The sequence below is a fragment of the Equus caballus genome, chromosome 3 (assembly GCF_041296265.1).
Source record: "Equus caballus isolate H_3958 breed thoroughbred chromosome 3, TB-T2T, whole genome shotgun sequence".
Lineage (NCBI taxonomy): Eukaryota > Metazoa > Chordata > Mammalia > Perissodactyla > Equidae > Equus > Equus caballus.
This window is the reverse complement of record NC_091686.1, coordinates 18,673,413-18,699,034: the sequence shown is the minus strand read 5'-3', so window position 1 is coordinate 18,699,034 and position 25,622 is coordinate 18,673,413. Positions and strand designations below refer to the sequence as shown.

The window sequence follows — 25,622 nt, the reverse complement described above, 5'->3', positions numbered from 1 at the left end:
GTCCATGTCCCAGAACTTCAGCCGGTCCCTGCAAGGGGACCCTGGCTCAAGGGCCATCAACCCTAAGCTTCTTCCTGTCTCATTGGTGGCCACAGCAGCTCTGAGGCAGCTTCCTCCAAGACCCACCTGGGCCCTCCTAAACCAGCCCCAGGGGTGTGGCCCAGTATCCCTCACCCCTCCAGGACTAAATGACCCAGCCAGATACTTGCTCTGTTGCCTAGCCTCCCCTACTCCCTCACTCTTCTCCCCCTTCCTGAGGCTCACTCCTACAAACAGACCAGCTGGGGCCTACTGTGTGCCCAGCTTTGCCTTTGCAGCACTCCCTCTCCAGTCTACCTCCTCAGCTTCCTGCCCTCAGCTGTCCCCTTGTACTCCCAAGGAAGATACACCCAAGAGATCTGTTCTGGACCCGGCACGGGGATGGTTCTCTCCTCCAGACTCCTCACCCTCAAGAAAGACAAGGAACTCCAGTTTCACAACCATCTTTGCATGCGCTCCAGACTAGTGTTCAGGCCCATGTGACATTTATACAGGGCCAGGGGCTGGTTGGCTTGAGGAATGAACAAAATAAAGACTTTCCTAAGCTACCTCCCCTTTGAAATGGGCTTTTCTGTTCCAATATGGGTTCCAAACTAGTTTGCAAGGTAAAACGTGGCATATGGGATGCTGGTGTACACTACAAAATGCATAGAATCCGCCTAAGCCGCCTGGAGAGGGCTGTGGTGCTGGCACGGGTGTTATTCTTTGCCTCCCCTGCTTGCCTTTTGGGGACGATGTCCCCATCAAGAAAGTGAGTCTCTCACCCTAGGAAAGATCTCAGCTCTTAAAAATTTAGTGTGCAATTCTTTTTATAACAGATGGTTATATTTAAAGTATTCAAAGGCCAGATTTACATCGTCTTGGTTAAATTACTCATCGCCAATCTCTCATCTACAACCTCTTCGTCATTTTATGAAGGCTCAGTTTACATAAAGAGTTTTATTTTTAGTTTTTCTCCAGCCAAGCAAGTGCTCATTTATATGGTGGGTGTTTTAATTATGTATATACACCTACCTGGATTAACGATCACCTCTGGCCCTTCTGCTGGTCCACATAGTCTGCCGTGAGCTGTGGGTATCTGGGTAGGCATCTTTCTCCCACGGGAAAGTGAAACCCAACAGGCCAGAAATGCATCTTGGCTTATAGCCGGCATGTGACAGGGGGTTAGGAGGGAGATCTGACCATGTGGTAGGGCAGGTTCATGAGAGCAACATGCTTTTATAAAAAATTATTATTAACCTCTACCTTTATTGAGCACTTGATATGTATCAGCCACATGCTTACTGAATGCATCTTCAAAATAATTCTGTGATGCAGGCATCAGGCCCACTCCCTGGGTGAAGAAACTACGGTTTAGAGAAGTTGTGACTCGGCAAATGTCCCAGAGCTTGTAACCAGCAGCCAGGTCTGTCTGACAACAAACCCCAACGGCTGTGTATATGTGTTTACTCATTTATACCCCACCTCATTCCAAACAGACTTTGAGGCAGCTCAGAGAGAGCTGTATGATACAACAAAACAGCACAAATAACAACAGTGAGAAAGGTGCATTAAGGGAACTCAGAAGGCGCCAGGGTGTCTTGCAACACCTGGGCCTCGGACTGGGCTCCAAGCTTCCTGGCAGCCAGAGCAAAGAAAGTCCAGTCTCTTCCCCAATGGTTGATGTCAGTAGCATAAACACAGACAAAACATAGACCAAAGGCCCAAAGAGGCACAATTTTCCCTAAATCCACATCCAAAAATAAATAAATGCCTCCCAAGTGACCTCCAAGGGAAACTTGAGTGTAACAATAGAACAGTTGTGGCATCTCAGCAGCACAGCACGGCCAGCGCATCCCTGGAGGGAAGTGAGGGGCTGTGGGCCAGCCCAGCATCTCTCGCAGTTAAGCTAAGGCAGCTGTCTTAGACTGGGTTCTCCGAGTTGTGCGTAGATTTGATGGTGAGTGCAAGGAAGTGAAGAAGGCAGGACTGGGCAGCAGGAGAAGATGACCCAGATTGGGGCTGCAACTGAGGCCTCAGCAGTTCTACAGGGAACTCAGAAGCTGAGATTGCCCCTCAGAGTTGTCCCAGGTGGAAGCCAAGAGGCCTGGCCTTGGTACATTGACCACAGGCCAACCTCTGTACGGGGGCTTAACTTTGAATGAGGCAGTTCCCCTCAGTTGAGGGCAATTCCTTGGGAGGGACACAGCTGTGAGATAGTCCCAGTATCTAGGCGATGGGTGTGCCAGCTCTGAAGATGGTGTCTGGGAAGAAACCACAGCAGCCACAACAAAGAGCCTTTGGGTGCAGCGTTTATGACTGAGTGCCTCAGCAATCCGTAGGGAGCTTTCCAGCCACAGAACTCTTGTAGGGACTGAGGCATTCTCCAAGGACACAGGCTTCATATCTGGGCTTGGACAAGGCAGGCCCTAGGACCAGCCAAGGTGCCCCTGGAATATAGCATTGCCTATGCTCTGACACACCGGGTAGACAAGGCCCACAGCCCCAAAGGCTGCTCCTGTTAGCATGGGCAGCAATCACTTCAGCCTGAAAACTGTTAAACACCCACCAAAGGCACACCTACCTACACACACACAACTTCAGAAACAAAAGGTCCATCAGGTGCCCAGGTTTAGCAGCATTATTGCTTCCTGGTGAACCTGCCAAGGTAAACTATTTGCTAAGCACACAAGGAGGACGCAGAATGAGGGGACGAGTTGTGCGGTGCCGTTTAGAGGAAACCTGCCAGGATTAGGAGAAAATGACAATGGCCTTAGACTTTGCAAAGTTTCTCTGTGATATGCTGGATGAGAGGATCAGGAGGGATTGGGGGCAAACTCTGCAGGGGCAGCAGCAAGGACCATGGAGGGAAGAGTAGGATGGGGAGTGTAGGCCTGGAACAGCTTAGGGAGTGAAGCCCCAGAGAGGAGGAGATGGGAAAGGGGTGGCAGGGGACAACGGGAGATGGGAGACAAGGCATAGAACAGGGAAAAGGGTCCGGCTCTAAGCCATGCCCCATGAGAGTTTTCATTCACAGCGAGGAGTCCTCCCTGACCTGGACCCAGCAGGAAGCAGCTGGCACATGCCAGCTCACCAGGCACAGCGGCGACAGCAACCTGTTACTTTTCTTATTGGAGGTCTTGTCTCAGAGCTTCCACAGCTCCATTCAGATTCCATTTGATTCTGCCTGGCCTTGCAAAGCTGCCCTTGCAGAGCAAATATTGTCGGTTTGAATCCGATGTGACGAATCTTTAAATAGCTACCCTAATGGATAATCAATTAACTTCAGAGCTTTAGTACTAAATCAGGCTGCTGGACACATCTGGGGGCAAAGCTGCTGTATCTGAACCAAAAACTGCCCTTCCTATTTTACTTCGCAAAGCAGAGCATGTCACATGGAATACGTAATGGTCTAAGACAGGTGTCTTGTAACCTAAAGAAGAAAAAAGCTAAAGAGGTAGACCCTTCAAGAGTCTACAAATTACATATGTAATTTGTGAATCTTTTCAAATTAGTCTTTTCATGTGAAGAGTATGAAGAATAGTAAAATAGAACTTCATGTTGATGTTTAAAATAAACATCTGCTATAAATATTTGTTAAAAGTCAAGATTAAAATAATATAAACACAGTAGCTGTGGTTACACTTTTCAAGTTAAATTAAAAAGGTTCTAGCAGGGAGAAAATTTAAGATGTGGGATAAAGTTTCCACAGACAGATCTCCTGGAAACTTCGAACCTTCTCTCCAGGAAAACAAACCATCTACAAACCTGCAGAATTGGCTGAAACCACAGCATGAACCTCAGCATTGCCGATCAGGCCGAATCCTTCTCAGTGACCCACAGGTTGATCCAGCTGTGAGCCAAACCTCTAAGGCAATCCTCCCTGCTGCCTCCACCCCTGCGGACTCTCGTCTCGGGTTCCACCAGACGCCAAGGGCTCCCAGTCACCTCTCTGCCTGCTCCTTAGGCTTCCCCATGGAGTCTGTTTCCTCAAACTAGAATATCAGTGATTCCTAGAGCTTCTCCCTGGCCCTCTTGGGGTCTCACTCTGCACTATCCCTGTGGGATCTCGTCCACTCTATGGCTCCAGTTACCAGCCGCCTGTGTGCGGGCCTCATCCACTTTTCTATCTCTGGCCTGACTCTCTCCCTAACTGTGCACTTTTATGTCCCATGCTCTCATAGACAGGTCCACCTGGATGTCCCTCAGTCACCTCAGTTGCTACCTGCCCAACTCTGACTCCCCGTAGATGCCCAAATCCACACCAGCCCTCTCTCATCTCATCTCATCTCATGTTGAGGCCTCATCATCCACCCAAGTGCCCAGGCTACAGGCCTGAGAGACCTCCTCCCAGGACTGCCTCTCTCTCCTCCGTGTCACACCAGTCACTGGTCCATCAGTCCTCCAGATTCATCAGGTCCTGCATCCTCGCCACCACGTCCCTGGGTGACCAAGGCAACCTCCTACCTGGTCCTGTTGTCTCTGAGCCCTTCCCTTCCCACAGACTGTGTGACCTTTGTGGAACACGAATGAGACATGTCACTCTCTTAATCCAATGTCTGCAGGATCCGGCTGCCAGCCTCTCTCATCCCCTGCCACGCCCCTGTTGGCCAGACCCACAAGCTGGCGCTTGCCCCTACAGATTTTTGCACATGCCATTTCTTCTGTTCCTACTTGGACACAAATCAGAAAACAAAAGCCAGCTCCCATTTGTGGGGCTTGTAGGCCTCCCAGGCCCAAGGACTGCCACGAGGAAACCTGACTGCATCTCCCAAATCCCCTCCTCTATCCACCAGTGGGTGGGCTGAGGTAGGAGAGACCACACTGGGCCTACCCACAGTCAGGGCTGCACAAAATTGAGCGGAGATGGAGCCCTTATTTGATAAAGAAGAGGGGACACAGCTGTTCCTTATCTTTCCAAAGACACTCAAAGATTTTCTCCAAGTTCTTAATTAATAAAGAGGAAAGAGGATTTTACTGTCCAGGCTGTGTTTTCAAAACACTCTATCATTCCCTCATCACTTGCTCAGCTTCACAAAAGCAGTTAAATTACCAAGTGCCCTTTTAAAATGTCCTTGTGATGGGGATCTCACAGATACGTGTTTATCTTCCAGCTGCAAGGACTTCATAGGTCACCCAAGTTCATGCTCGGCAGAGCCCTATCAGAGTCTGGGAATGTCTGCTGGCCAGAGGGGGAAAGAGACCAGAGATAGGTTGTGTCTCTGGGCCGTGGTCCAGCGGCACCTTCCTCAGAGTCTCTATTGCCAGCAGGCCAAGCCAGGCCGCATCTGTTCGCCTCTCAGGTGAAAGTCATGGATAGAATGGTGGGAAGGTTCTCAATGTACACTGACTTGGACCTTGCCAGGCAGCATACCAGGCCTCTAGGAGAGCACCAAGACAGGAAATCTCCCCCATTTTGCAGGCAAGGGATCTGAGGTTCAGGGAGGTGAGGGTACTTGCTCCGGGGTTCACGCTTGGTGTGTAGCAGCTGGTCAGGGATTCTGATCCAGGACCCAAATCTGTACAACCCATGCTCCACCCATTGAAAGTCATGTATTTCCTGTCCTTGAACCTAAAAACAGGAATTTAACACACATAGGGGAGAGTAGAGAGAAGATTATGATGAGCTGTTTCCAAAGGAGGATTAAATCCTTTTTCGGATCCATTTTAATACACTGCCACGTTTTCACGACTAGTCTGGATTTCTCTGAGTCCACTTATCTATTTATAGTTTGACCTTTACACAAGAAAAACCCTCAATGGTTTTCTACTGTTTTGAATAAAGTAAAATAGACGTATTTTTCTGAATGATTAGAGAATGAAAAACAGAGCCTGTCACCGTCAAAGTCCTTGAGGAGTCATTTTCCCTGGAGGATGGGGTTCACAAACGAACCCTCATGATGGGGCTCTCGAAGCAGCTATGTGTTTGTCTTCTAGCTGCAAGGACTCCACCGCTCATGGTATACGCACAAGGAGAAAGGAGCTTCGTCCCAGAGTCAGAGGCAGGAGTGGGGAGGATACCCCCCTACCCCTCAGAGAGGCCAAAACTGTGAAGGCCAGGGAAGGAACATCGGGCCCCACAGAGAGCTGACGGGACACTGAGAGCATCGCCACCACCCTCAAGGGCATCACCTGAGCTCAGGCCCAATGGGTCCACCTGTTGTCAGAGAGCAGGCATTCCCCACAGGCACTCTGCTGAGAACTGGAGGGAAACAGAGGGTGACATGAAAAAAGCATTCGCAGTGTCAGCTGGGACAAATTGCTTCAGCTCTCTAAGTCTGTTTTCTTTTCTTTTTTTTGAGGAAGATTAGCCCTGAGCTAACTACTGCCAGTGCTCCTCTTTTTTGCTGAGGAAGCCTGGCCCTGAGCTAACATCGTGCCCATCTTCCTCTACTTTATACATGGGATGCCTACCACAGCATGGTGTGCCAAGCGGTGCCATGTCCGCACCCGGGATCCGAACAGGTGAACCCCGGGCCGCCGAGAAGCGGAACATGTGAACTTCACCACTGCGCCACCGGGCGGGCCCCTGTTTTCTTTCCTATAAAATAGTAAATATAATAGTTACTTGCAGGATTGTTGGGAGGTTAAAGTACTTAAGATGCTGAGTACATAGTGGATGCTTAACAAATGGAAAAGTTCCATTCCCTCTTCAACAGCTGAAACTTTTTAAAGCACAACTTCCTGACATGTACTGTGCACCTTCTTAAGCAATGCAGATGGTATTTTATTTCACCACATCTTCATGACGGGGCATCCTCATTATGAAATATGAGAATCACAGAATATCAGTCTTGAGTGGGAATTGGGAGCCTGTTAGGCTAGTTCCTCACCATGATCTCTCACATTTGAGATTGCAAATCTCTGCAACAGCCATTTACCTTGTGCTTTTCTCTTGGATTTGATTTTTTTTTAATTGAAACCAAGTGACAACGTTTGTCAGAACTGTGTGCTAAGTAAAAGCAGGTTGGCTCTGATGAGGGCTTCAGGGTCTCTACACAGCAAAGCACACTAGTAATGGAGGTGCTGTGGCAGCCATTTTGACTGTTCAGAGACGCCTTCTCTTTATTTCTGGATTCCAGCTATGGTTTGGGAGGTAGATGTGCCTGGAAATCTGTTGAATTTCCTCATCTTGACCTTTTCTGTATGCTTGATGTTAGGTGGTTTGATCACTTGTGGGACTTGGCAGCTGCCATCCTGGTGTCCTCCCTGCCCACTCCCAAGGCTTGTGTCTGGCAGCCAGGAATGGCAGCATGTTTTGGCACTGGGCATTGGGCCAGTGGGCACTCCTGGTTCTTAACAGGCTGCTGTGGGGGTACCTTGACAGTCAGTAAAATTTTCTTCCGTGTCCTCGCCATCCACTCATCCTCATAACATACGCTTCATGCCCTCCCCTCCCTTATTCCTTTCTCAGGAAGGTGCCCCAGACCTCTCCAAGTCTTGTCCAGTCGGTCACAGCTCTGCCCAGCAACTGTCTCTGCCTCCCTAGCCTTCATGCACAGCATCCTCCTACCTCCTCTTCCCCTTCTCCTGGCTGGTTCTAGATGTGGGCCCTCCCCACAGCACCCTCTTTGGCTTGTTTCTCTTCTCAGCAACTGCCTCTTGGCTGCTCACAAACTTCCTGATGCTACTGACCCTCACTCACTCCCGCCTCCGTGGCTCTCCTGGTCCGGGCACACATTTCCAGCTGCCTGCCGCTTTCTCAAATTCTTCATGTCACAAAATACATTTACTTCCCCCACACCCTCATTTCTGCTCAAGGCACACTGGCCTCCCCACCACCCTGTCTCAAAACCTGATGGTCCACACTCCTGAATTCCTCGTGTCTATCATTTCTATTCCTAGCCCCCAACTCCCACCCTTCTTCTAGCCCTCAGCACTTCTTGATGGTTGCCCCACTCTTCTGGGATCCCCAGGGTATTGTAGCCACTTCCCCTGAGTGCCACCAGGGCAAAGCAGGAAAGGCATTAGGAGCACCATTTTACAGAGTTGAAAACCGAGATAAAGCATGGGGCAGCTCAGCTAGTTTTACAAGGATGCTGCACATTCCTCCACTGCTGGGCATGAGCCCCATCTCCTTTGATCAGCTCATCCTCAGACCCTTCCCTCTTCCTTCCCCTCCCACAGCTCATTTCCTACCCCTCTACCTTTGCCTCCAGGGGGAGAGGAGAAGGGGCCCCAACCAGTGAATCAAGACAGGGGCTGGTCTGGGATGCACAAGCCCAGGCCTCTAGGCTGAACTATAGTGGTCGCTTTGGCAGGGGATGCTAGAGGGTGTCAGGGATTTGCCCTCAGACCCCAACTCTGGGCCTCTATCTGGCCAGGCAACATGATCCCCATAACTGGAGCTCCCCACTCCAACCCCGCAGCAGTGCCCGAATACCAGATACCCAAGGAGTTTGTGCCCATCTCTGCTCACTAGACTGAGATGGTCCTGGCAGGAGGACAGGCCTGGGTGGGGAGGCAGGTGGGGGACTGTGCTGATCCTCCCTGTAGCTCTGACCCCCACAGGGGCCAAACACTGGCCTCCTCTGCCTGGGTGCTGCCCGACCCCATGTCCGCAGGGACATTCTGGCTGCAGAGCAGTACAGCACATGGTCTCTTCCTGCTGGCTTCTCAAACTCATTCTGTTCTCGCTCTTCATACCTTAATGCTGAACAGCAGCCGCCCCCCACCATCTCACAGTGGCAGTCAGCGATGCCCAGCCGACTCTCCACTTAGACAGAACTTGCTGGCATCTGTTGCAAAGCCTGAGCGATTCCTGATACTTCAGATGCCATGGTCCTGCCTTTAGGAGTCTTCATTCTGCCTAAATTCTCTCCATCAATCACAGGTTCAGGGCCCATCAATATTGCAGGTATCTCTGTTACTCTTTATTTTACCTAAATTACTTGTAAAGGGAGTGCTGGGCCTTTCAGGTGGCTTATAAGTCATTTTCCATGTCTGGGAAACTTTGAATTAAAAAACAAACAAACCAATGAAAAAACCCAGGATCTACTCCAGTATTTCTATCCATAGTGGTGGAGAAACAGATAAAATGACTCATTGGAACCCTGCAGCAAAGTGAGGATTTGTGGTCCAGAATGCTCATGCACTCACAGCTTTTTGTGAGTCTTAGGTGTCCAAAGTCAGGGTGATTTAAACCCAGTAGCTCATCCACTGTTTATTCTTAACCCCTTCACTTAGGGTTACCCAATTTAGCATATAAAAATATAGGACAATCCCATCCCTGAGGCTGAGGGTGGCGATGGTGAGGCCCACTGGGGGAGGGGAATTCACGTGTCATTTGTGCCTGAACCTCAGAGGGGCATCTGGAGTGCCAGCACTAACAATGTTTAGGTTGGTGGGGACATCCTGGATCTGTGGGCGGCAAGGTCCACGCCCTCAGCAATCCCCTTCTCCCTCCCCCGGGAGCATCTGCTGCGCACCTCTCCGAGCCCCGTGCTTCCTAATACCCCTGCAGTCAGCACAGTCTGTAACACTAACAGCAGCACTCCTTGGGCATTTGCGGGGCGGGGGGGGACGCTGTCCTGTGGATCTTCTGAATACTGTCTTCAGTCCTCATGAGGCAAGATGAGGGGGACAGGGGCTGCCTGTCCAGAGCCTTCGCAGCACTTGATTCTCGTAGCCCTCAAGGGACAGGCAGGACACGTCTCTACTTCTCACACAGGGTCCGGGAGCCATGAGGCTTGCCTGAGCTGACAACTAAGCTCAGCCTCCTCTCCCAAGGGTGTAAAACCTCTGTCAAAGTAGAGGAGGTAGTTGGTGTGTCCTTCAGCACCCAGGACAGATAGTAACCGCAGTGATCACAACCACACCTAGCACATGCTCTGAGCCAGGCACTGTGACAGGATTTTGTGTGCGTTTACCCTCAGGACACCTTGATCTGGGGTTACTGAGGAGCTATTCAAATCTCCATTCAGAGACAAGAAAACTGAAGCCCAGCGAGGAAACCGGACTTACCCCAAGCCTCCCACCAGGAACTTGCCCTGCTGCCACCTGCTACCATGTGCAGAGGCAGCCTTCCTGCTCCCCGCTCTGCACTTCAGACACGACTGTCCCCAACACAGACCCAGCTTGGGTCGGACACGAGGGACCCACACAGCCCTGCCTTGGCCACAGATGATGTCTTGCTTGCAGATGCGTCCCTCCTCCTGGGGGCTTGATGTCCAGGCCATGGTCTTCTGCCCTCACTGCACCCCTTACCCCCACCCCCAGCATCCCCGACCTCAGGAGCCTCCATGAGACCCTGCCTGCCTGGGCCCAGGCCTCCGTTTCTCAGGAAAGGCAGTCTCTGCTGGGGCCAAAAGGAGCCCTCTGGGGAGTTTTCAAGCAAAATGGTGAAACACAAAGGATCTTTAGAGCAGCACAGGAATCTGCACTGAGTATCTGAGAATAAAAGGCAGCTGCAAACCAGCTGGTAAAATGCAGTGCCTGCTCAAATCCCACCCTACAGCCTGCTGGGAGGATGCTAGAGACAGGTCAGCACTGTCCCTGAGGGTCCCTCCACCACCACCCCTTCGGGGCTCACCTACCACCTGCAGGCTCTTATGAGACCTGACACAGCCCACCTAAGCAGAGCCCCTGCATGAGCACTCTATCAGAAGGGCCATGACAGGGCCTTCTTTAAAGAAACCCAGCATCACACTGTCCCCACTCATCCAACGCTTCATAACTGCCCACCTGCCCCTGGACAAATCCATCCAGGAGGTCCCCACCGTGACAAGTGTTGTCATCAACAGCTCTGAAAACGCTCCTACTAAGTTGCAAACAGTGTTTGTCCTTTTATAGATACTTTTCCCGTTTTTAGTTTGTGAGCTATTATCATCCAACCCTAACTGAGTGGCTGCTAGTAGCAGCAGAAACCTGGGGGTTCCGGGAATGTGTCCTTGCCCTCCTGGGGTTCTCAGCCCAGGGGAGACAGAGCCATAGTTGAGTTCTTTATGTGCAAAATGTACCAGGCACTGTCTGGACAGACCAGAGAAATGGAACACAGCCTCTTCCCGAGGACGGGCCAGACGCACCAAACACCTGGGTCCTGGTCCGTGGCCTTGGCTTGCTTACCACAGGAAGTGATTCACTCAGCAATAAACTGATGGAATCCGAGCCACCCCAGGGTCACCCAGATCTTAGTAGATGAGTCTGTCACTGTTGCCCAAGCTTTACCTCTCACAAAAAAATTCTCAAAATCCATCTTTTCCTTTCTAAATATTTAAAAAATATCTCCCCCTATTTCCCCAGAAATTTCCTCTGCCTCTCTTGCTTTTATAAATTCACAAATCATTAAATACTCACGAGGGGCCAACCTGGTGGCACATTGGTTAAGTTCACACGTTCCGATTCAGCAGCCTGGGGTTCACCAGTTCAGATCTCAGGTGTGGACCTACACAATGCTCGTCAAGCCATGCTGTGGCAGGCGTCCCACATAAAATAGAGGAAGATGGGCACGGATTTTATCTCAGGGCCAGTCTTCCTCAGCAAAAGGAGGAATATTGGCAGCAGATGTTAGCTCAGGGCTCATCTTTTTTTTCAAAAAAATTTAAATACTCATGAATTGGCATGCTTTGTCCAATTTAGTAGCTGATCCTATGTAATTGATTGTTTCCCTTTTCACCTTGGATTCCAGGAAGCTCAGAGCTAAATTTAGACTTGGTCACAGAAGTAAGGTTACCCATTATGGTTAAAAAATTTGTATTCTCTTTACTGACTGGGTTCCAATATTCTCATTTCTATTTTAATAAGCTCACTGTCATATCTTTTATTATAAGCCTCCACAAATCCTTTTTTGATAAGAGGAGCAGAATAAATGAAGTCAATTTAAAAAAAGGAATACTCTCAAAGTATTCTTTCAAAAGAGGTTATCGATCATTTAAATTATCCTTTTCCAAGGAAGATAGCTTTAATTTAGGCCTATGAGCAGGGATCGTCACACTTCATGATGCTGTCTCAGACTTGAATTTGGTAAATTGATGCAGACAGTTCTCATTGCCTACAGTTTTTTTTCCCTCTTTAATGCCCTTAGTAACCTATGTGTAAATCAATGCATCTTGCCAAGCTACATTTATAGTTAAGCAATAATTATAATCTGCCTGGACCCGCACCTCAAATTTTCACCTCAAGCAAGATGTGTGTCCCCTTTAATATTCTCCTCATCAAGCTTCTGCCCCATGTGTGGCCCTTACTCCCCAATCTTGCTGAGAAGTAATCTGAAGACCACATTAATGAGCAAACAGCCTGGGACACCCATCTGATTTTAGAAGATGCCCTCAGGCAAGCATTAAATCCTCGGTCTCCACCACCCCACCCCCCAGGGCCTAATGCGCTGCTGTGAGTGACTTTCATTCCTACCAGCTGATTGCGTTCAGCAAATGTTTGTAAATGTCGGTGGCCGTGTCTCTTCCACGCTACGGTGAGCTTCCGCCCCCTGAAACTGTGTTTTCTGAGTCTTTTGTGTCTCCTAATGCTGCCTGGAACATTTTGCACATGATAAGGAACTCAAATAAAATGAACAATAAGCGTCCCCAACCAGCTAGAGCTTTTTATGAGGCTCTCAATGAAAACACTGAACCACATCAACGTCTGATAAAGGCAAACATCTGGAGATGCCAGTGGCAGATGCCCAATTATGCTGAGGCAGATGAATGGGCACGGAGTTATTTGAGGCTCGGCAGCATCACTCAGCTGGGCCTGCTGCTACTGCGGTGACAGGCTTCCCCCCTTCCCAGTGCACAACCCTGGCCTGGAGAGGGCTGGGAATGCTCGCTCACCCAGCCACCAGCCCAAGCCGTCCCAGCTGGCCAGCACCACGGGTGTGCTGCCCTGTTCCCAGGGAAGAGGAGGGCCAAGTTAAATTTTTCTCATTCACTTTTCTATCTCACAGAAATATCATGTTTTCCAGAGGAAAGTGTTAATTATACCATAGGCACCATCAGATGGTACTAAGTGATATAACTAGATGTTCAGGAGGTTGACATGTATATTGTTTCAAGCAGCTCAGTGATTTATTATCTAATTTAGATAAATGGCAAATAGTGATATCATAATAGCCCCCTTTTATTCTGGTTTATGCCTCATTGTCTCTGGGTATAGAATAAGAAATGAATCATCACACAGGCCCCACGGGAAGGATGGCAGACTGGCTGGGATCTAGCATCAGACCCATGCGGCTTCACAGCCCAGCTCTGCTGCTGACCAAGGGCAAAAGCTACGACCACTGAAGGTTTCTCAGACAGGGCCAAGTTGAGGATCAAGTGAGTAGACCACTTGGTGCTATTCTGGCATAAAGGGTATGTGCCACCTGTGGTTAAGTCTTGGGTTGAGAGAAGGGAATGACTCTAGATTTCCACTCTTAGGGTTAAGGCCAGCTGAGTGAGAGGCATGTGCCCACATCAGCCCTCAAATTGTACCAAATGAGGGTTGTTTTTTTTTTTTTTGAGGAAGTTTAGCCCTGAGCTAACAACTGCCAATCCTTCTCTTTTTTGCTGAGGAAGACTGGCCCTGAGCTAACATCCATGCCCATCTTCCTCTAGTTTATATGTGGGACGCCTACCACAGCATGGCTTGCCACACAGTGTCATGTCCGCACCCAGGATCCGAACTGGTGAACCCCAGACCACCAAGAAGCAGAACGTGCGAACTTAACCACTGCGCCACTGGGCCGGCCCCTGTACCCAATGAGGAGGACGAGTGAACTAAGGGTTTTACCGTGAAAGGGCCACACCTGGAGGTGCCATCATGTGACTGAGCTGGCACTTCTCCAGAGCCAGTGCCATGTTTACTTACATTAGAAAGAGGCTTTCAGGCTCCAAGTTTTACCCCAAGTCACCATTGTCATCTGAGTGTAGCTATGTCCATGACGGGAGAGGAACATAAGGCTTGGTGGCAGAATGATTCTGCGCATCTCTCTAATGAAGCCCGGCCAGGCAGCTGGCAGAGTCTCGGGAACGGTGCAGTCCAGGCCAGTAGGACAGAAGATGCAGGGCTGCCATGAGTCCTGAGGCTGTGACTCCAAACCCTCAACAAAACATCTGCCTTAGGGGAAGAAACCCTGCTCTTCCCTCTCACAGTGCCTCAGAAATAAGTCTCCACCCAAAAGCTACAGATTCTACAAAGGATAAATTCCCCAAGTCAGAAATCAAATCAGGGCCGGCCCCATGGCCAAGTGATTAAGTTCGTGCACTCCGCTTCGGCAGCCCAGGGTTTAGCTGGTTCGGATCCTCGGTGGGGACATGGCACTGCTCATCAAGCCATGCTGAGGCAGCGTCCCACAAGCAGAACGACCTATAGCTAGCATATACAAATGTGTACTGGGGGGCTTTGGGGAGAAGAAGAAAAAAAAGAAGATTGGCAACAGATCTTAGCTCAGGGCCAATCTTTAAAAAAAAAGTCAAATCAGTAGAAGAGGAAAACTCATATTCCAAGAGTTGCCAAATGTCTGGGTAAGAGCTAGGTTCTACCCGAGCTTGGCCCACAGGACCTGGCAAATCTGGACACGTGTGACTAAGCTGACAGAGAGGAAATTCAGGGCTGCCCCACCTCTGATGTTGCCAAGAATGAGGTTTCCCCAAGTATTCCAAGTCACTGGGGTGAACCTGTCAAGTACCAGTGCCTTTTGTTTCCACTTTTGGTGGAAAGCTTTCTTCTCCATGTTATATTCTTGGAAACAGTGTTTCAGGATGTTATGATACCCCCCAGATTCTGTCCTGGGCTGGGCTGGAAACACAACAGCCTCTGAGGGCTAGTGTCTCAATGGCAGGTCGGCCAGCTGCACAGGTGGCTCCCCACCTCCTCCCTGAGGGACCCCAACTTGTCCCTGTAGTCCTGCTGCTAAAGGTTCCTTGCCAGACCCTCCTTGTGCCCCCAAACTCTGCACACCCACCCTTGGATTTGCTAAGCTGTGGTCGTGGGGATTCCAGAAGAAAACAGAGAAACCAAGCCAGGGGTTGTATTGCTACCCACCGTCCCACCACGCCACGCCTCAGCAGGAAGGACTGGTGGTCCCTGAGAAATAAAGTTCGTGGGCCTTCCGACAGCTCTTCTCCTCGGGAGCCTCAGCCCCTCTGACTCCTGTGCCCGGCCACCCCTCTAGTCACAGGCACTCAGTAAGTGCTGTCACATGAGAATGGGGATCTTCTCTCGTCCATCACGGGAAGATCAATGGAGGGTTCTTCAGGGCGTGATGCCCAGCCCTGGTTTCGAGGTGAGCCAGTGGGGGTGGGGGTAAGTTATCATGCAAGCGATCAACCACCAGCAAATCCATTCATTTCAAACTTTTGTTTTCCAAAAAGGATTAGGCTAGGAAAGAATTTAATCACACCAAATCCACTTCCAAAACGGTTACAGATCCCACGATCAATCGAGAGTAATGATCAGAAGAAAAGACTAAAAACCTGTGGCTGTTGAGAACACATGTTTGTACTGAATTGGTCAAACCAGCCTTCCTGACACCGAGAAGTAGCCTTCCTCCAGGCTACGGGCTCTGTCTTTGGTGTTTTCAAGCATGAATAAAGACAGAGGTAGAGAGAGGTGAGGCCAGGAGACTTTTGTTTACACAGAGGTGAGCTCTGATCTCCAACAAATTCGTATTGGCATCGGCTATGAGCCAGGTGCTGTTCTGGGTGTCATAGATCCAGCAGGGAACAAAACAGACCTAATCCCTGCCTTCATGGAGCTTTACCTTCTAGTGGAGGAAGAAAGACAATATACAGACGCATGTGTTAAGTGGTGAGGTCTTAGAAAAAAAATGAAGCGGGATAAGGGGGTAGAGGGTGATGGGAGTGAGTGTTACTTTGTACAGGGTGATATGGGCTATTCTGAGGAGGTGACATTTAAGCAGGGACCTGAACAAAGGAGTGAGCCACGTGGACATCCGAGGGCAGAGTGTTATAGTAGGAGCAAAGACCCTGGGGCCGGAAGCAGCAAGGCACTGTGTGCTGCACCCTGATACAGCGTCTACAAATCCACTCTCCAGCCTTGAGAAAGCAAGGCTAGCTCATCATAATTACAGAAACAAAGCTTCCTCACCAGCGAGTCAGGAGAGTTTGTCTCTGTCCTGAGGAGCCATTCTCACCCTTCTCAGCATCTTCTTGGAAGCCTCCTAATTCAGCACACACCTGCTTCCCAGGGGAATGATGCTCCAGTTGGGGGTTGCATTCCTGACTGAGATACTAGCATCTCATCAGGAAAGGCTCTGACCAGTCATTGCCTTAAACACTCAGTCACAGCACCCATGTGCTATATAATCAATCAGCCCGTTGGAAGGATGCCCCACACCTTCCAACACCAGCATAAAGCCGTCCACAGACCTCACGTGGACTCGGCTCTATGGGACCAAGATGGAAAGCCCAACTGGGTCATGATTCTGGCCTAAAGCTTGCCCTCAGATTATGACAAATGTACATGCCTGGATCAATCCCAGGCTCCTGGCCCTTAGCACCTGGATGCAGCCGCCTTCCTGGGGCTGGTATGTCGCACACCATTCCCATTTTACAGGAGAGAGAAACTGAGGCCTGGAGAGGTTGGGTGCTGTATTGCTTAGGGTTCAATTGGGGAGGCAGAACCACTATAAATATGATAGAATAAGAAATTTATTACAGTAATTAGACCTTACCAATTGTGAGAGGAGCTGGGGAAGAAGGGTCCGAAGAGGGGAACCTGATTGATCAGAGGAAGGTCCTTAACCAGCCCTGGTGTGGGTGAAGGGGCATCGATTGGAGCTTGCAGAGAGGTCTGGAAGGCAGGCCCATGAAGCTAAGAAAGTCTGGAGTAGGAGTCTGTGGAACATTGTTGGCTCTCAGTGGCCACTGCCTCCGTGAGTTTGCAGAGAATTGTGGGCCTGGAATCGCTGTTGGTCAGCTGGGCTGGCAATCAGGAGGAACGCAGGGACAGGAAGTTCGATCCAATCCAAAAGTTAAGGATCCAATCACAGTCACCCAGTAATCTGATTATTATTTGGCCTATGTGACTCCCAAACCATCACTCAGAAGAGAAATTCTCTCCCTCTCAGAACTGATCATTAGTGTGCCATGTACATGAGCTTGGTAGCTGAGGATTTTATGATCCTGAGGCACAGAAGGGGAGGGAATGGCCAGGCTCACCCCGTGGCTGGTCTCCCAGGTTCTGTTTTGAACAGGGCAGTGTTCCAGGTATCTAGGCACCTTTGTCAAGATTTGAAGGATGTGACCATGGCAGGCTGAGGCTGCAGGTGTGCACATGGCCAGGCTGAAGGATGTCCCTGTCTGTGTCTAGAACACATGAGTCTGTAGACCTATAATGTGTGGTACTAAAAAAGTTTGTCTCTTCCACTTAATTTTTTAAAAACTGTCAGAAAGTACAGGTTGGTTCTTCTTGTCTGAGTCTAATCTGACCACCACTGTCGTCTAACTCACTGGACCAGCTTCTGTATCTTGATAAATGTTACTTAGAGCCACCATATTGAATTAGGAGCTGATTATATCTGATTTACCCTGTAACAGGGTTAGGTCCATTTCCTGGGCTGTAGCAGAAAGGCCTGATGGTCAGCAAGCTCATCCATAATTATCTCTTAAAATTGCAGCCCAAATGGGTCACGCCCAGGTCCCCCAACTAAGGGCAACACTCCAGCAGAGCTAGGCAAGACTCAACAAGAAGCACCATGGCTGCTGGTACCTCCACAGAGCCCTTGACCCTTACCGAGGACCACATTACCCTGATGCGTGTATTTGAAGGTGGCCCCTTCCAGAGGCCACTTGCCAAAGGCAGGAAGTGGGACCAGGAGGCTCTGTGGCAGGGTAGATTGAGAAGAGCTATGGTTTCAGAGTCAGAAGGACCTGGGTTCAAATCCCAACTCCCCCACTGTGATCTTGGCAGCACGCTTTACCTCTTTGGGGCTCAGTTTCCTCAACTGTCAAATTGTGACGACAATAGTAGCTTCCCTGCTGTGGTGTAGAGTGGGGATGTGTGATGACGTCAGGAACTTGGCCTCAGCTCCATGGAGCCAAGGGCTTCGGGGTATCATGGACGTCACTGACACGCCTCATTTGTAACAAGGCGCTCCTCTCTGGACATGGTCACTACAGAAGTGATGTTGATACCTGGCTGCTGACCAAGTCTTCTAATCACTGAGGACAGGGAACCTGGCAATCCAGGCAAGAAGCAGCTGACTGGACTCTGAGTCATCCAGGAGGAATGGGGATCACCACCCTCCCCAAACATTGCAGTCGGCTGCCTCAGGGGGAGCCTGGGTTTCAAGGGTCCTTCTGTGTGGGTGTCCCAAGATGGGATGGATGGCACTTAGCTCTTCTAGACCCCATGAGACTAGAAGGGAGTCTCCTCCAGTCCCACTCCCCACCATCCCAGGTAGCAGACATGACATATTGGGGTGGGGGGGGATATGACACCAATGTTGTCCTTTTTACATCCAAAGCCTGTGGAACCAGGGGCTGACATTCACCAGTGAAGCAGGGTGGTGACTGGATGTGCAGGGGGGCATTAGCCCATAGGGCAGTGGGAGTTGAATGGTGGTCCCTCCTGCCTCACACCCACATCTCCACCCTGATCCCAGAGAGGAGCCCAGCCAGTAGTAGAGGCCAGAATTCCCTTCTGGGGAACGCAGGGCCTCACCCTGTAGCCTAGCCAGGCCTGATTTTGAGTCCTGAAGTGACCCTCCCTCCCCGCCCCCCTCCCCGCCAAGACTCCGAGGGACAGCTTCCTTCCTTCAGTGTTTGAATGGAAGTCTGAGAGCCCCGAGGTTCGGGGAGAGGCTCTGCGGGCCCGAGGAAGCCTAGAGGATCTGCTTTCCTTGTGCAGAGCCAACAGCTACAGGCTCAGTGTTTCAAGACGTCTGAAGCAACAGAGGCGCTGTTTATCAATATTTAAAAAAAGAAATGTAATCAGAAGTTGGCGAGCCCCCAGAGCTCCTGGCCACGGATGTCAAAGGCTTCCTTGACCTGGAGCCGGGAACAGAAAGGAAAGCGACCGCAGACACGGTCTGCCATGGTGTGTTCTGCCACAAATCCCACTTGACAGGCACTCCCCACTGAGCCTCATAAAGGATTCTGTGGCTAATGGAATGGCATTTCACATATGTCCACATCTTTTCATTCCTAGGTGGTTTTTCTTTCTAAACTTGGGAATGTGGACATTCTATTTTAAGAACATTAATTACTGTCCAATTTTAATGTAACTAATGTGAACAAAAAAGCCAACTTTGAGCCGAGGAAAAGAAACAAAAGTAATTTATGGGCTAATTTTGTATTCACATCCCTCAAGATTGCCTGAGAACATTTGTCTAATGCATTTATTTCTGGTCAAGAGAAGTGAATAAGCGGCTTTTTGGTGGTTTCTGGAGAACGAGGTGAGGGCTGGCCACATCTGCCTCGGAGACGCCGGCTCGGGCCGCCTCGGGCCAGGATCCCTCCTCCGGCTCAAAGAGGTAGTGTCAGGAAGGTAAAAATAGAGCAAAGGATTCAGCAACAGCTTTGACACATGGTTTCTCGTCCCAGGGACTGCCACGTAGGGCCCTCCTTTTCCAGCTATTCTAAGTGAAAAAGAAAAAAAGTAAGATTATCTGAGAACTAAATAAAAACAGTGCTATATTTTAGCCATCTTTTCTGCGTTCTTCTGCCTTCTCTTTTTGGCTCCTCTTTCCGCACCAAGCCAAAAACGGGACGAGTCCCAGGCTTCTGTCCTTGAGCCCCTTTCCTCCTCCACCTGCCCTCCTTGAGAACAGGCATCCATAGCTGTGACTTCAGCACCAGGTCCACGCGTCCACAGCCCTGGCACATGCCAGGCACCTGCCTGCCTCTTCGACGGTTCCCCTCCTTATGAGGCCCCAGCATCCCAGGACCAGATTTGGCCTCTCCTTTTGGAGGGTTGCATTTGGGGCCTGTTCCTCCCCCTAGTTGTTTTCCCCACGGCCTTGTCTGTATGCTGGTGGCCAGGACTGTCTGACACGTGACCCCCAGTCTCAACCCCTCCAAAGCTCACTGCTGAGGCAGGGCTGGGAGCTGGAGGGAAGGAAGGAAAATGTTGCTTCCTTCCCTTCTAGGTTCTTTGGCTGGTCTAATAATTAAATTGACATAGACAGATTAATAGAAGAAAAACAAATTTAATTTCATACTTATGGGAGCCCATAAAAATATGAGACTCAAAGAAGTGACCAAAGCAGGCAGCTTTAATACCTTTTAGATAAAGAAGCAATAGCTTTGTGAAGAATTAACAAGACAAAGAAGTCTGGGCTTGGGGTAGTAAATTAGGGAGGAAGTAATAAGATTTCTTTATATCGCCTTCTCAGCCTTGAATTCCCTCTCTGGTGATAAGGTTGTCTTCTACCCTCCTGGTACAGGAAGGGTACCTTTCACATGAGAGGTTTATTTTCTGCTTTCAGGGGGACAAAGGAGGGTCAAAGTGTCCTTCTTGCACCAGTTCTTTCTTAAATAACTTTAATTCGATATAATCGATATGCCAAAATGGCATATTTTGGGGTGGCATATTTTTCTCCCCTTCAGAGCAAGGGGTACTCCCTGCAGGAGGCCCTAATACTGAATTCAAGGGGAGATCAGGAAGGCTTCTCTGAAAAAGAGACTTTTCGGCTGAGACCTGAAAGTGAGGAGCAGCCAGCCAGGCAAGGCGAAGGGTTCCAGTATTAGGGGACAGCGTGAGGAAGGGCCTGCCCTGACCAGGGACCACGGGAGGAAATAGTAGGAAGGGCTCTGGAGGCACACGCAGGGGAGGATAAGATTGGCAAAGCGTGAGACAGGAGAGGATGGTGGACTCAGGGCATGGATTTTATCCTGGGGGCCGTGAAAGTGTTTTAAGCTGGGAGGGTGCTCAGGTTTGCATGTACAAAGATCACTCTGTCTGCTGTGTGGAGAATGGATGAGGGCAAGGCTGAAGGACCCCTGTGAGAGACGATGGGGCTTGACCAGGGTGTCCCCCCACTGCCTCCCCAGCCCCCCAACAATAACTCCACCTGGCTCCTGCTGGTTCAAACTTTCCAAGTCTCACCAGCTCTCTGCCCAGACAGACATTCAAGACAACAGACCATGGAGCAATTCACACTCAGGTGTTAAGGACAAATAGCGGGGCAGCATCCACCTCAAATCCCTCTGGGACAGAGGAGAGTAGCAGCAAAGAGGGGAAGAGGTGGCTACAAGGCTTCCCAGACCCCTGAGGTGTTCCTCCCTTGCCTGTGGGTGCCTCCTGAGCATCAGGGAACCCAGGGAGGTTGGAACGCTAACCAGGATGGGGCCACAGGTAAGTCAACCACAGAGTCTAAGCTCTGCTGCTCTCTAGGTATGTGACTCCAGACAAGTCACTTAACCTCCCCATGCCTCATTTTTCCTCTCTGAGTATGGGAACAATAACACCTAACCTCCCAGGCTGTTTAGAGGGTTAAACAAGAGGTTGTGCATGCAACACTTTTAGCACAGTGCATGGTACACAGTGAGTGCCCCAAAAATGTTGATGACGATGATGATGATAATGATGATGATCACAGAAAGCTGTAGGTTCTACCACTGCACACATGTGAGTTCACACAAGTCTTAGCCTTTAAGGCTACATTTTTGCATATCTCCCTTTATACAAGGCAGCCTAATTGATGTTCAAACAATTGGGAGCAGTTTTCTCATAACTCCTGCTGTGCCACCCAGTATGTACAGAAGGAATTGAACCTTTTGGTGACTGACACTCTGGCCTGGCTAGAAACCATTTTATTAATTCCGCGAAGGTTCCCTTCATGCCCCGGGACTGGGCTCTGTGCTCTGTGCTCAGGGGGCACTCTACGCTGCCAGTACAAAGCCCAGTGGGTGTGCGATTGAGGGGATGAGGTTGATAGCTGTAGAGATGAGCCTGAGAGGATGGGTGCCAGGTGGACAGACTGGGGAGGGTAGTCCAGACCCAGGGGACAGCATGTGCAAAGGCATGGAGGCGTGAAAGAGCATGGCATGTTCCAGGAAAGATGAAAGCCAGAGGTTAGGGCCATCAGAACGAAGCAATGGGAGGGAGGGAAAGGTAGAAATAAGGCTGAGGGGGGCAGGGCCCCATCACCAAGGGCCCCAAGCCAGGCTAGGTAGAGGGATTTGTTCTGTGTGTGGAGGGAGATCTGGAGATGCTGGACAAGGGCAGAATGAACTCAGAGCAGCTTATAGTGGGGATCACAGGTTTGGACATGGAGCATGACAGGGAGTCCTAAATGCAGGGCTGATGGTTGTGCAATCGTGCAGGCAAGAAATGAGGAGCCCTAAGGGAAGGTGACGGATAGGAAAGCAGGGACTGGAAACAGACCTCAGAGCTAGGAATGATTGGCCTTGACTCTGAACAGAACAGGTTGAAGGTGGGGGAGGGGCCTCTGCCCAACTGACTGATGGGGGCTGGGCCCTCCGAGGCTGACAGCTCTGGAGCTGGAGCAGGGAAGGTGCGGCTGGCACAGAGCTGAGGGACCTCGGGGACAGGACTCCGCCCCCTGCCTTCTCCACTGCCTTCAGTCTCCCCTGGTCTTTCTCTCTTATTTAACTGCCATCACTAGGAAACTAAATACCTTTTAATTGTTTAATATATTTCCTTGTTTTTAATCTAAAAGAATGAGGAAGTGGAATGTTTTCTATTTCCTCCTCAAACAGAAAAGCAAAGATACCAATACACGGTCTCGATGTATATGAATCTCTAGATTTTTATTTCTCGTGATGCATTAAAAAAAAAGAAAAAAGACAGTTCAGGTACCAGGATGAGGCTTTGATGCCCAGCTGCCCCTGGGGGCCCTCCACCCCACCCTGAGAGAGCCTCGGGCTGGGCAGCCACTGCCAAGCTCATCGCTCAAGCTCCAGTGAGACCCTGATGTGACGGTTCTTTACCTGTGGGATCTGTGGATCTTCCCTCAAAGCCAGAGGGCACGTTCTTAAACCCTGGGACAATGACATTTTGATAAAGTTTTAAAAAACGATTTCACTTTGCAAGACAAACAGCTAATAAAATAGATTCTTTTTTGGTAACCACCCATACACCAATCAATCTGTCACTCGGAACACTGTTTCCTGAGAGGAGTGAAATGAGGCCACTCTGGAGTTCTGTGGGAACAGAGAGCCCCAAGAAGCCTTCCTCTCACCCAGATTACACCTGCCACCCCAAAACAAAGAAACTATCTGATTCAGAGCACCTGAAGAACACAGCTAATTAGTCGCTCAATCAGTACTTACTTTTGGAAGATGAGCAGGAGGCAAATATTCCACCGTTTATGTGCAGCTGGCCCACATCGTCACGAGTGTATCTTGCCTCTATTTCTTTTCAATTCCATTCCAACTGGGGGAAAAAAAAGTGCTCCCCACCCAGGGGGCTTGCCGAGTGACTCACACCATGGGGGCCTCTTCTGTGCTGCAGCCATTCAAGTAAGAATTTAAAACAAAATTTTTAAAAATTTAAAAAAAACAAGGAAGAACCTTAAAACAAAGGGTCATTTCAACACCCTCAACAAAAATCAATAGGACAGGCCTCAATCATAAGACATGTCCTCTCTGTGCCCACCTGAGGCCACCATCAGAACAAAGGCCCTCCCCTCACTCTGTCTTCCTATCTCCGTGTGGCCGCTTCTTGCCTTTTCTACCTTTATTTTCCCTTAGCCCTAATTCCCTCACTGCTTTAAAAAAACAAAAAGAAAGGGAAAAAAAGACTTCATTATATTATACATAGAACACAGTTTAAGTCACCTTAAAGCTTTTTGGGGACAAGAGGGAATAAATCTTAGTTAATCAGAACCTCCCTCAAAGCAGCTCTAACTGCAGAATTGTGCCACACTAAACTTAGAAGGGAAGCAGGATGCCACAAGGGCGAAGTAATGAACAGCAGTATCTGCACACAGTAGGCCCTCAATAAATGTAAATTCATTGGTTTTTTAAATGATGGAATCAGGAACAAATAAGATGAATTGGGCAATAATTACTTTGAAAGAAATAAATGACCAAAAAAATTACTACCAGGAACAGATACAAAAAATGGCTATAAGTCCATGGTGAAAACTATAAAAGAATTGAAAAACATCTGGAAGTAGTAATTGGCATAACTGAAACAATAGAACAAAGACATCATGGTGTTGACGATAAAGTAAAACATCAAACCAGAAGAAAATAACCAGAGGTGTAAATAACTGATTTGGAAAATGGGAATGGTGTCAGAGCCCTAAAACAGGAGAGAGAGAGATGAACGAGATGAGGCATATGCTGAAGGAAACATCAGGAAAGAAATAATACAAGAAAAGTTTTCAGAGATGAAGAAACAGCTCAGCCTAGAAATGAAGTACACACTCTGTGACTTTCAAGTTTAAGAGAAAGAAATAAGAATTTGCTAGCTAAAATTTTGAATGATAAATTATCTGGCATGCTGAAGTGAAGGAAGATATGTTCTTTTGAAATTGGATAAGAATGACAAGGGAACCGACATCACAAATAGTAAAGACAAGATGAACCTCAGGAAAAAATGCGCAATTCTAACCACACGTGTCTTCTAACCACGTATCAGTTATGCTCCTAAACAAGACTTGCTCTACGCAAGCAGAAGAAAATAAAGTTATTTAAAAATAGGGGAGAAAAAAGCACAAATGTACTTTTTAAAGCAAAAGATAATGTCTGACTTTTTACAAAAATATAAAGGATAAAAGCTGATATAACAAGACATTAGAATCAGAATGGACCAATTGAAAAAGGAAGACTAAATGATCAACAGAATGTAACCACTCCTGAAACTTCACCTACACTCTAATTCCCAAATCCTGCTCCAGCTCAGACCTCTCCTCTGAGTTCTGGGTCTGAATATCCCACTGCCACATGGTCACATCCAGGCATATGTCCCTCAACACCACAACCCTTTACCCACCCCACCCCTGGCCAGTGATCGACCTCAGTGCCCATACTGTTGCTGAAGTGGAAAGCTCTGGATTCATTCCCGGTCCTTTTCCATGCTCCCTAGCCACCTCTTGATCCCATCCATTTGTATTAGTTTGCTAGGGCTGCCATAACTAAATATCAGAAACTGGGCAGCTTAAACAAAAGAAATTTATTTTCTCACAGTTCTAGAGGGTAGAAGTCCAAGATCAAGGTTCTGGCTGATTTAGTTTCTGGTGAGATCTCCCTTCCTAGGGTGCAGTCCTCACGTGGCCTTCCCTCCATGCATGTGCGAGGAGGTGGGAGCTCTCCGATCGGGGGGCCCCACCCTTCTGACCTCATTTAACCTTAATTACTTCCTTAGAGGCCCCATCTCCAAATATAGCCACACTATGGGGTTAGGGCTTCAACACATGAATTCGGGGGATGGCGGGGGCAGCTCCTCTCTCCAGTCATCCCTAGCAGGTACTTTAGGGTAATTCTGCACCTCCTCTAAGGTCTCAACCAAACACACAGACAGGCTATCTGAACAAGCCTGTCCAGCCATGCCTCTTCCCTTCCCTTGGTGTTGTGGGTCTAACGGTAATTCCTTTACCACAGTTCAGTCAAGACTTTTCCCCAAGGCCAGCAGCTGCTCCCCACCCTCACCTCAAGGGGCTTCTGCCAACCCAACCTGGTCTCAGGTCTGCATGAAGTCTGACCAGCACACTCAGCAGAGGACTGTGTGACTTTGCATATGTTACCAGACCTCTC

The 25,622-nt window shown here is 49.2% G+C and overlaps 1 protein-coding gene across 1 annotated transcript in view; it reads left to right on the top strand.

The window, feature by feature from the left end:
• Positions 1-25,622, top strand: part of SMPD3 (sphingomyelin phosphodiesterase 3) — an 85,366-nt gene that overhangs the window by 27,940 nt on the left and 31,804 nt on the right. The window lies entirely within an intron of this gene.